At 46.3% G+C, this 12,993-nt stretch overlaps 1 protein-coding gene across 3 annotated transcripts in view; it reads left to right on the forward strand.

Moving 5' to 3' along the window:
* colq (collagen-like tail subunit (single strand of homotrimer) of asymmetric acetylcholinesterase) overlaps positions 1-12,993 on the forward strand; it is a 212,717-nt gene that overhangs the window by 93,694 nt on the left and 106,030 nt on the right. The gene's annotated exons all lie outside the window — the stretch shown is intronic.

Consider the following 12,993-nt stretch of genomic DNA (forward strand, 5'->3'; position numbering starts at 1 on the left):
TTAATGTAGGATTTTCTCTGTTTAAGAATAATGCAATTTGCAGGTATTTGCGTTCAGTTTGCCGTATCTCCAAATTTGCAGATGACACCAAGTTGGGGGGAGGGGAAGCTGTGTGGAGGATACAGAGACCCTTCAGTGTGATTTGGACAAGTTGAGTGAGTGGGCAAATAAATGGCAGATGCAGTATAATTTGGATAAATGCGAGGTTATCCACTTTGGTTGCAAAAACAAGGCGGCAGATCATTATCTGAATGGCCATAAATTAGGAGAGGGGAACGTGCAACGAAACCTGGGTGTCCTCATCCACCAGCCACTGAAGGTAAGCTTGCAGGTACAGCACGCGATAAAGAAGACAAATTGTATGCTGGCCTTCTTTGCAGAGGATTCGAGTACAGGAGCAGGGACGTCTTGCTGCAATTATACAGGGCCTTGGCGAGGCCACACCTGGAATATTTTGTGCAGTTTTGGTCTCTTTATCTGAGGAAGGATGTTCTAGCTATAGAGAGAGTGCAGCGAAGGTTTACCAGACTGATTCCTGGGATGGCAGTACTGACGTACGAGGAGAGATTGAATCAGTTAGGGTTGTATTCGCTGGAGCTCAGAAGTATGAGGGGGGTTCTCATAGAAACCTAGAAAATTCTAACAGGACTGGACAGGGTTGATGCAGGAAAAATGTTCCCGATGGTGGGTATGTCCAGAACCAGGGTCACAATCTGAGGATATGGGGTACACCATTTCGGAGGAGAAATTTCTTCACCCATGTGGTAGTCGGTATTAGAGGTATTACGGTACCCTGTAATGCTGTACGACCATTGGTGTAGGAGGTACTGTTTTCATTGGTTAAGCCTGCCTGCTGGTTCCGCCCAGTGAGGCGGAGTATAAGAGCCCGTGTCTCCCCAGCAGCTGCCTTCTGCACCTGCGCTGCTGGGGGAAACATCTAGTCCAATAAAGCCTTCAATTGTCTCCAATCTCGCTTCTGGAGTTATTGATTGAGCATCAACCCAGAGAGTGGTCAGCCTGTGGAATTCATTACCACAGGAAGTAGTTGAGTCCAAAACATTGTATGTTTTCAAGAAGCAGTTAGATATAACACTTACGGCGAACGGGGATCAAAGGATATGGGGGAAAGCGGGATTAGGCGATTGAGTAGGTGATCAGCCATAAATCAGTAATGAATGGCAGAGTAGGCTTGAAGGGCCGAATGGCCTCTTCCTGCTCCTATTTTTTCTGTTTCTTTTTAAAAATAAATTTAGAGTACCCAATCCATTTTTTCCAATTAAGGGGCAATTTAGCGTGGCCAATCCACCTAGCGTGCACATCTTTTGGGTTGTGGGGGCGAAACCCACGCAAACACGGGGAGAATGTGCAAACTCCACACGGACAGTGACCCAGAGCCAGGATCGAGCTCTGAGGCAGCCAAGAGGCAGCAATGCCACCGTGCTGCCTTTTTTCTATGTTTCTAAACATGCTCGCTATGGGACTCTGTTCCCATTTAGTTAAATCCCACCTTAGGAGCTGGTATCTCTTTGACCTGCGCACCTTGATTTAAGAAATGAAAATGGAGTTACCCAAATGTCAAAGGCACCAAAACTAATTTAACATGATTTCTGATCGCCAGTAAATGGACTTTATGCCAGCATTATATAGTTCTCCTTAAGGAAACACTTAAGATGAACAATAATGCTATGACTCAAAAGTTTGTCACTTTTTGCAGTAGTTGCAATTATGATTTGCAGAAGACTTCGTCCTGTGTGAACATCTGCATCAGTTTGGTAGTAACAGTGAAATAAAAATGATGTATACAGGAGCACTGTGAAAATCTGCACATGAACAAGCACTAAAAGTGAACAGAGGCTTTATGATATACAGCCATACATAGAGGATCCAGAGGAAAGACCTGAGAGAATAAAAGAGCAGGATTATCAATAATATTTCTGCAGTGAATGAGGTCATATGCAAGAATTGCTTGAAATATTTCCCGTTGTAAAGTTTCCAATTCGGATATTCTCCTAATGCTGTAACTACATTAACAAGGTGAATTTATTTCTCATATTGCTGATTCATTTGTGTAAATGAGTTTTGAGCCTCTGTCTGGAGAACCGAGCCCATAGGTGAAATGTGTTGTGTGTCGTTGATTATATGCTCGGTATGTGGTTTAGTTTGTGTTGAGCTCAGTGGGTGAGAGGCTCATTTAGTAATCATGGGTTAATGAACATTATTTTACCACCAATTTTTTGAAAATCTATCATTGTGGCGTTAACGTATGGAGTGCAATGTGAATCTGTAATGTGTTACAAATATCTGTGAACATTCCTTGTACTTTTATTCCCTGTGCCCATATCTCTGTAAGTGTGTTGCATTGTTGGTGCTGGAGCAGCTTGAATATATATCTCCAGGCTCTTCAGTCTTAATTGATGAGAAGCTTCTTTGTACCACATACCTCTGTTTCACTGCTTCCCAAATTACTGTAGATTTTACTATTTAATTATACTTAAATAAAATCAAACTATCTCATTTATATTAAAATCGTGGAGTGGCCCACAACATTCCATTTCCAATTGGTACCTGTGCCAGGCATTCTTTATGGGGAAGATCATTATAAGCATTGTTATGGGCCAGGGCTTAGAGAATCCCAAAGTGTATCATGGAGTTCACCTGACCCACAACTTTTAATAGATTGTGGTATGGGGAGCACAAGGTCCACTCTACAGGTGTGGTACTTCAGAAATGGAAAAGTTATTTTTTAAAGCAAAACAATGTTTATTCTATGAACTCAAGTTAACCTTTTTAAAACAAACAGTGAATATCTTAGCAACCATTAATTCAAAGATAACCCCCACAGAATACAACACTAAGTAACCTGTATGCTGTCCTTTTACATCCAAAAGACTTAACACACCTTTAAACAGAAGCACATCAGGGTTTACATTCAATACTGAAAACATTAAAATTTCTGAATTCACCAAATGATCAAGAGATAGTCCTTCATGGCAGAGAGATCAACAATCCAGCTGCTTTGGCTGACTTCAGCTGCAACACACTGAAAAACGAAACCAAAAAGACAGACCCACCCAAGCTTTTCTCAAAGTGAAACTAAAAAGCAGAGCCAGAGCTCAGCTCCACCCACAATCTGACAACACTGCAGTAACATGAACAGCTAAGAGCAGCTAACCATCTCTTAAAGCGACATTCTCATGACAACATGTCCACATGAATGTACAGTACCAGTTCCACCTGCAGGTAGTGCTGCAATAGGCCATTGTGGTGATAAATATGCCACATGAGCTGGTGTTGTAACCTGGTAGTTGGGTGACTTCATGCTGATTCACATCCTGCCCTCCACGTGGCTTCTTTCAAATATTCGGGTGATTTTTAATTCAGCCCACAAGGTGGAAATGGGGTGTAATTGAGCTAAAATCGCTGTGTAATGCCTACCAGCCTGTTCCAGCTCTGTCACCATATGCACTGGGCCTTTCCATTGAGTGACGCAGGTGCCCAGCTAAATCAAATGGGAACCTACACTACTGTATGTAAACTGTCTATGACATAATTTTGAGGGATAACCAGGCATATAATTCCCCACAAGTACCGGGTAATGAAGAGTAGGAGGTCCCAAAAACGTATGGGACCAATTATTTTTATGAGGTGAGGAGGGGCAAGAATAATTTGGGCTATTGCCACTCTGGTCCCCCCCCCCCACCCCCAGAAAACCCAATATTAGTCTGGCCTGGGGATGTTGAGCTGCATTAGGAATCCCACAATGGTGTGCAGTTTGCCAGCAGCACGTAATGAGATCCTACCCTCGAAATAGTCCAGGCTTCTTGCCAGCAGGATTAGGCAGCCGGCTCACATTGCTGGCCAACTGCCCGAGGGTGATAATCCAACCTATTGTTTCAAAGTGAAATATTGGGGTCAAGACGTTAAATGTGGTGAAAGGGAAAGACACAGAGAGAAAAAGCCAGTAAAAGGATGATTGAAATTCTGGGATCTTACTGTGGATAATAGTGAAATATTGTTCACTAATATTGGGTGAATGAGGAACGAGGGAACAGTGATCTGAGTGGAAGGAACAATAGAGAGGGGAAGAAGAATGTTTAGCAACTGAAAGTTATTTGACCATGGGATCCTTCATAATGTGTGGTGATTTGAGATGCAGGCTAAAACATTTTCTTTCCAATTAAGGTTAATTTAGCGTGGCCAATCCACCTACCCTGCATATCTTTGGGTTGTGGGGTGAGATCCACGCAGACATGGGGAAGAATGTGCAACTCCACACGGACAGTGACCCAGGCTAGGATCAAACCCGGGACCTCAATGTCGTGAGGCAGCAGTGCTAACCATTGCACCACCATACTGCCCAGTGAAATGCAGGCTAAAATATAGTGCGCGATTCAACTAAATGGTAACAAAGTCCCATAGCGAGCGCGTTTAGCCGCGTGTTTCCCGGCGCTCACAGTGCCAAGAAAACGTGGCTCTGAAACGCCACTCGCATTAAATACAAAGAACATCACAGCATAGGAACAGGCCCTTCGGCCCACCAAGCCTGCGCCAATCCAGATTATTTATTTAGACCGACTACTACTACTAATAATCCTTATTAGTGTCATAAGGAGGCTTACATTAACACTGTAATGAAGTTACTGTGAAAATCCCCAAGTCGCCTGTTTGGGTACACTGAGGAAGAATTCAGAATGTCCAATTTACCTAACAAACACGTCGTTCGGGACTTGTGAGAGGAACCCGGAGCACCCGGAGGAAACCCACTCAGACCCGGGGAGACCATGCAGACTCTTCACAAACAGTGACCCAAACCAGGAATCGAACCCGGGTCCCTGGCGATGTGAAGCAACAGTGTTGACCACTGTGCTACTGTGCTGCCTAAATTATCTGAATCCCTCCATTCCCCACCCGTTCATGTTTTGTTATGAAGATACATCTTAAACATTGCTATCGTGCCTGCCTCCACCACCTCCACTGGCAAAACTTTCCAGGCACCCACCACCGTGAAAACGTTTCCCTGCACATCTCCCCTAAACTTTCCCCCACTCACCTTGAACATGTGGCCCCTTGTAATTGAGTCTTCCACCCTGGGAAAAGCATCTGACTATTCACCCTGTCTATGCCTCTTGTAATTTTGTAGACCTCAATCAGGTCACCCCTCATCCACCATCTTTCCAATAAAAACAATCCGAGTTTATTCAACCTCTCCTCATCATTAACATTCTCCACAGCAGGCAACATCCTGGTAAACCTTCTTTGCACTCTCTTCAAAGCATCCACGTCCTTCTGGTAGCGCGGCGACCAGAACAGCACGCAATATTCAAAATGTGGCCTAACTAAGGTTTTATACAATTGTAACATGAACTGCCAACTCTTGTACTCAATGCCCCGGCCGATGAAGGCAAGCATGCCATATGCCTTCTTGACCACCTTATCCACCTGCATTGTCACTTTCATGGAACCATGAACATGAACGCCCAGATCCCTCTGTATGTTGATGTTCCTAAAGGCTCTGCTATTTATTGTATAATTCACACCTGAATTGGATGCTCCAAAATGCATCATCTAGCATTTGTCGGGATTGAACTCCATCTGCCATTTCTCTGCCCAGCTCTCCCCATATATCTATGTTCTGTTGTATTCCCTGACATTCCGCTTCATTATCTGCAATTCCACCTATCTTAGTGTCATCTGCAAACTTGCTAATCAGACCATCTACATTTTCCTCCAGACCATTTATATATATCACAAACAACAGTGGTCCCAGCACTGATTCCTGTGGAACACCACTAGTTACAGATCTCCATTCTGAAAAACTCCCTTCCACTGTTAATCTCTGTCTCCTATTGCCAAGTCAGTTCTTTGTCCATCTAGCTAGCACACCCCAAATCCCATGCGACTTTACCTTTTGTATCAGTCTGCCATGAGGGACCTTGTCAAACGCCTTACTAAAGTCCATGTAGACGACATCCACAGAGCTTCCCACATCAATTAATTTTGTCACCTCCTCAAAAAACTCTATCAAGTTGATAAGACATGACTTTCCCCACACAAAACCATGTTGCTTATCATTAACAAGTCCATTTGCTTCCAAATGTGAATAAATCCTGTCCCTCAGTATCTTCTCCAACAGCTTCCCCACCACTGACGTCAGGCTCACCGGCGTTTAATTACCTTCCCTTCTTAAACAGGGACAAAATTGTCTATTCTCCAGTCCTCTGGAACCTCACCTGTGGCCATAGATGATGCAAAGATATCTGTTAAGGCTCCAGCTATTTCCTCTCTTGCCTATCACAGTAACCTGGGATACATCCCATTCAGCACAGGGGATCTGTCAACCTTAATGTATTTTAAGATATCCAGCACTTCCTCCTTCATTATGTTGACATGTCCTGGAGTATTCACACACCCATCCCTAACCTTAACATCCGACATGTCCATTTCCTTGGTGAATACCAATGCAAAGTACTCATGAAGGATGTCACCCACTTCCTCTGACTCCACGCATAACTTCTCTCCTTTGTCCTTGAGTGGACATACTCTTTCCCTAGCTACCATCTTGTTCCTTATATATGTATAAAAGGCCTTGGGATTTTCCTTGACGTGCTTGCCAATGACACTTCATGGCCTCTTTTAGCTTTCCTAACTCCCCGTTTGAGTTTGTTCCTACTTTCCCTCTGTTCTTCAAAAGCTTTGTCTGTTTTAGTTGCCGAGTCCTTATGTATGCTTCCTTTTTCTTTTTGACTAGTCTCACAATTTTCCCTGTCATCCATAATCCTGCCATTTCTGTCCTTCATTTTTGCAGGAACATGCCTGTCCTGCACTCTAAACAATTGGTATTTAAAAGACTCCCACATATCAAATGTGGATTTACCCTCAAATAGACACTCCCAATCCACATTCTCCAGCTCTTGCCGAATTCTGTTGTAGTTTGCTTTCCCCCAATTTAGCACTCTCACTCGAAGACCACTCTTGTCCTTATTCATAAGTATTCGAAAACATAGGGAATGATGATCACTATTCCCAAAATGTTTCCCTACTGAAACTTTGGTCACTTGTCCGGGCTCATTCCCCAATACTAGGTCCAGTAAGGCCTCCTTCCTGGTTGGATTATCCATGTACTGTTTCAAAAAACCCTCTTGGACACAACTAACCAATTGCTCTCCATCCAAACCTCTGGCACAAAGGGAGTCCCAGTCAATATGGGGGAAATTAAAATCATCCACCAAAGAAACCCTGCTATTTTCACTTCTTTCCAGAATCTGACCACATATCTGTTCGTCTGTGTCCCCCTGGCTGTTGGGAGGCCTATAGTACAACCCCAACATTGTGATTGCACCCTTCCCATTCATGAGCTCTACCTATGATGCCTCAGTGCAGGATCCCTCAAAGATATCCTCCCTCACCATAGCTGTGATATGTTTCCTAATGAGTAATGCAACTCCCCCATCCTTTCTGCTACCCCTCTGTTGCATCTAAAACATTGATATCCGGAACATTGAGCTGCCAGTCCTGTCCCTCCTTTAGCCATGTCTGCGTAATAGCACAATATCATAATTGCCCACATTAACCCAAGCGCTAAAGACATCCGTCTTACCTGTTATACTTCTTGCGTTGAAGCAAACGCACTCCAGACCCACTGAGATCAGTGACTTCCCTCTGCCTGCTCTCCCTCTTAGCTATATTTGTCTTAGTCTCAATCTCTTCCCTAGTCTCTACAATTGCTGGCCTGCTGCTCCGGTTCCCACTCCCCTGCCATACTAATTTAAACCCTCCCGACCCACATTAGCAAACCACCCGGCCAGGATATTGGTGCCCCACCAGTTTATATGCAACCCGTCCTGCTTGTATAGGGTCCACTTTCCCTGGAAGACATCCCAATGATCTCCATATCTGAAGCCCTCCCCCATACCAGCTCTTTAACCACGTGTTCAATTGTAGTATCTCTCTGTTCCTAGCCTCACTAGCACGTGGCACGAGGAGTAATCCTGAAATAACTACCCTAGAGGTCCTACTTTTTAGTTAACTACCTAACTCCTTGTAATGTGTTTGCAGGACCTTGCTGCTCTTCCTGCCTATGTTGTTTGTACCAATGTGGATAATGACATCTACCTGTTTGCCCTCCTGTTTCAGGATGTTCTGTACCCATTCACAGACATCCATGACCCTGGCACTAGGGAGGCAACACATCATCCTGGAGTCTCTTTTGTGACCACAGAAGTGCCTATCTGTGCCCCTGATTATCGAATCCCAAATTAGCATTACTCTATTATGCTTTGCCCCCCATCTCTGTACAGTAGGTCCAGCCATAGTGCTACTGCTACTGCTGTCACCTGATGTGCCATCCTCCTCATCAGTATCCAAAAGGGAATGCTTGTTAGAGAGGGGCACAGCCACAGGGATTCCTGCATTGGCTGCCTTCCCCGACTAGCAGTCACCCATCTTTCTTCCTGCACCTTGGGTGTGACCACGTCTCAAGAACTTCCACCTGTAATGTTTTACGCCATTTGAGTGCTTCTTAGTATCTCCAGCTACTGCTCAAACCGATTCATTTAGTCAGCAAGTGCATACACTTCCCTCAGATATAATTGTTAGAATATTGTCAGCATTTATGATTGACGACATGTCACAGGCAGAACACCAAACCACACCAACTGTCATGACTAACCCTCTGTTAAATATGATATTACTTGAATAAAATAAAAACGCTGTCATGGGAATGTATCTTTAAGAAATGGGTGTTTATCAAATAGCTGCAGTGATGTCATTGTGTGGATGGAGCTGAAATATGATTCTGTCTTTTACTTCCATTTTGAGCTGGGAGCTGCAGTGTCTTAGTTTAGTTTTCAGTTGAAAGCTGTAGTCAGTCTACAAGGATGTTGGAGTCTCTCTCTGTATGTTAAAAAGGTGTTCAGATCACTTGATAATGTAAAAGTGATACCTGCTTGCTGTAGAGATTTCAAACCTGCTGTCTTTGTAAAAAGGGGTCTTTTTGACTTATGGATGTTGTTAGGAAAGTTATTAAGGGTTACCTATAGAGGATTGTATCTGTGGGATTATCAATGTTGGGAGTTGATAAACTGTTTACTGTGTGTTTATAAAGTGTTAACTGAATTCGTAAAATAAACATTGTTTTGTTTTTAAAATACTTAAGGTCTCTGTTGCATAACACCTGGAGAGTGGACCCTTGTGCTCCCCATAACCAAAATCTATTAAAAATTGTGGGTCAGATGACCTCCATGATATACTTTGGTGTTCTCTAAACCCTGGCCCATTATAACACTCACAAGGACGTACTCACCAATCAGCTATCTTGTTAAATCCACACTCAGAAGAGTGGTCCTCACAGGTCTGGTGCTCTCCGAAAGTACTGTCTCACTCCCTCTTGTTTTGGTTTGAGGAGGGAGGAGGGATGGAAACACGATTCCATTCTTTGGCAGTAGGTCCTCCTCAATCACCTTCCAAGTTGTGTTGACTGCACTGATTTCTCCCAGAATGCTTTTCCGTGCCACTTTCTGGTGGATAAGTGGCCTCAGCAGGGAACGTGCAGCCAAGGCCGCTCACTGGAACTTCTCAGTGTCGCCATTTTGAAATAGTGTCCCGATCTCCAAAGTCCCGAACACACCTCCCAAACCCCCCTCCCCCCAAACACAAGGCACTCCCAGCCCAATCACACCCACACAAAAAATGACACCTTGGCAGTGCCAACCTGACAGTGCCCCAGCCAGCTGGCAGTGGTACCTGGGCACATTGGCAGTGCCAGATTGGCATCCATGTGGCACTGCCAGGGTGCTCAGTGGCACCAGCAGTGCCAGGGTACCACCCTGCCCGAAGGGCATGCACCTGGGGGCCTCCGATCCCCTGGGAGGCCCTATGAGTGCCATTCCATCTGGTCCCCGTTTGAGGGGACCAATTTTTTTTTCTCCAAAAAATATACTTTATTCATAAAATCTCCAATAAACATTACAGAACATTTTGAATTGTTATGACTGTACATTTCCTCCAAAGTTACATATTCACTTGACTTTCTTCCATTCAATTGGGATGACATTCCACACATTTCCCTGTTTACGTTACAATTCTTTCTTAAATATTTACATCGTCATGTTTCTTTTATACATTGGAGTATTAGTGACTCAGACCGAGGGGTTTTACACGGTTACCAGCCCCTCGGTGTACATTTGCTGGAAGGCCTTACACAATGGCCTTTCCCCATTGCGCCTTGGCGGCAGCTGCCCCAAGCTTGAGTGCATCCCTCAGCATGTAGTCCTGGACCTTGGAACGTGCCAGTCTGCAACACTCGGTCGAAGCCAATTCTTTGCACTGGAAGATCAGCAAATTTCGGGCAGACCAAAGAGCATCTTTCACTGAGTTGATGACCCTCCAGCAGCAGTTGATGTTTGTCCCGGTGTGTGTCCCTGGAAACAGTCCGTAGAGCACAGAGTCCTGTGTCACAGAGCTGCTCGGAATGAACCTTGACAAATACCACTGCACCTCTCTCCAGATCTTCTTTGCAAAGGCACATCCACAAGGAGGTGGGCGACCATCTCATCTCCCCCACAGCCACTCCGAGGGCAGCTTGCAACGGCGCTGAGCCTTCGGGTGTACATGAAGACTCTTGACGCGGAGGGCCCTTCTCACCACCAGCCAAGCTAGGTCTTGGTGCTTGTTTGACAGTTCTGGTGATGAGGCGTTCTGCCAGATGACTCTGACAGTCTGCTCAGGGAACTATCCAACATCCTCCACAGTCTCCTTTTCCCTAAGGGCCTCGATGACATTACGTGCTGACCACTGTTTCATTGCCTTGTGGTCAAAGGTGTTTTTCTGAATAAATTTTTCCACGAGGAACAAGTGATATGGCATGGTCCAACTACTTGGAGCGTTCCGCGGCAATGAGGCCAGACCCATCCTTCGTAACACCAGGGACAGGTAGAACCTCAGTACGTAGTGACACTTGGTGTTTGCGTACCGGGGGTCCACGCACAGCTTGATGCAGCTGCACACAAAGGTGGCCATCAGGATGAGGGCGACGTTGGGTACGTTTCTCCCTCCCTGATCCAGAGATTTGTACATGGTGTCCCTTCGGACATGGTCCATCTTGGATCTCCAGATGAACTTAAAGATGGCTCGGGTGACTGCTGCGGTGTAGGAACGGGTAATGGGCCAGACCTGCGCCACGTACAGCAACAGCAAGAGTACCTCACACCTGATGACCAGGGTTTTGCCCGCAATGGAGAGGGAGCGTTGCTCCCACATGCCCAGTTTCTGTTTTACCTTGGCGATGCGCTCCTCCCAGTTTTTGGTGCACGCCCCAGCCGCTCCGAACCATATCCCCAGCACCTTAAGGTAATCTGACCTAACGGTGAAGGGGACAAAGGACCGGTCAGCCCAGTTACCAAAGAACATGGCCTCACTCTTGCCGCGGTTTACCTTGGCTCCCAATGCCAGTTCAAACTGGCCGCAGGCATTCAAGAGCCTGCGTACCGACACGGGATATGAGCAGAAGACGGCAACGTCGTCCATGTACAGGGAGGCCTTGACTTGCACGCCTCCGCTGCCTGAGATCGTCACTCCTCTTATACCCGGATCCTTCCTGATGGACTCGGCAAAAGGTTCTATGCAGCACACAAACAGGGCCGAGGAGAGGGGGCAGCCCACGTACACATGAACCCCTTCAATGCCCTCCATCATCTGCTCCATGACGCGGTGGAAGATCTCCGATGCCGAGACAATGCCAAACGGCATGCGATTACAGCAGTATCTGCCAAACGGTGTGTTGAAGGTACAGAGCCTTCTGCTGGACTCATCCAGCTGGATTTGCCAAAATCCATGTGACGCATCTAACTTGGTGAAAAAACATGTGTGTGCCACCCGAAGCGGGATGAGGTAGTGTTCACGCATTATATTCTTATTGAGATCCTTGGGATCATGCAGATGCGCAGGTCTCCTGAAGGCTTTCTAACACATACCATCGAGCTGACCCAGTCAGTCGGTTCGGTTACCTTGGAAATGATGCCCTGTTGCTGAAGATACCTTGAGCTGTGCCTTCAGCCGGTCCCTCAGCGGAGCCGGGACCCGGCGTGGTGCGTGTCAAGTAGGGATGCCCTGTCTGGCTTGACAACTTCAAAATGTAACCGTGCATGGATGCTCCGGTTGGAGACGAGTAGATGGCAGGATCCCAGTGCCGTGATGGCATTTCCGTTGTAGTCCAGGAGCCTGCAGGCTGCTGGAAGGACCTTGGGCGGCTTCTTGATGCGTTTGAAATCTGCCTGTGAGAGGAGGTTGGTAGTAGCACCTGTGTCCAGCTTAAACTGGATGGAGCAGTGGTTGACCCGCATCACCGCACGCCATTCGTCCGCAGAATCCACAGCGAGGATGGATTGAATTTGTGATGAGTTAGATGTGGCATATTCACATTTGGTAATGATGCCCACACAGTAGGCGGAGTCCAGGCATTCTTCCTCTGGATACGTTGTGCTGCCAGGATCAGAATCCTGTAATCGTTGTTGCATATTCTGAACGCGCCGTCGTCGGAATTGGGAGCGCTGGCCCCTGACTAATGGTGCAGACCTGCACAAGGCTGCAGAGAGTCCAGGCTTCCCGCAGTTTAAACATCGCCTGCCTCTTGCAGGGCAGTGTTTCTTTTAGTCGTTGTTGCCGCAGTTCGAGCACGTCATGACGTTGGCGTCCTGGCGCTCCACGTGTCGTCGCACATGCGCAGTGTGGGTGTCGGCCGCTTCGTTATCCCGTTCGCATCGCGCGTGCTTGGGGCCCAGGGAAAAGGTCACAAAATGGCCGCTTTCATCGATGCTGAGGCGCTGCATTCCGGAGATGGCCTGCACACTCTCTGCCTCGTGGGAGGCAAGTTTCTCAATTTCAGCCGATTTGTACTGGGCATAGCGATTTTTGGCATGCTCATGCACTGTGCATGTTTCAATCGCGGCTGGCAGGGTCATATGCTTGATTTTCAGTAGCTGCTCCCTCAGAGGATCA

Source organism: Scyliorhinus torazame, chromosome 6 (genome assembly GCF_047496885.1).
Source record: "Scyliorhinus torazame isolate Kashiwa2021f chromosome 6, sScyTor2.1, whole genome shotgun sequence".
Lineage (NCBI taxonomy): Eukaryota > Metazoa > Chordata > Chondrichthyes > Carcharhiniformes > Scyliorhinidae > Scyliorhinus > Scyliorhinus torazame.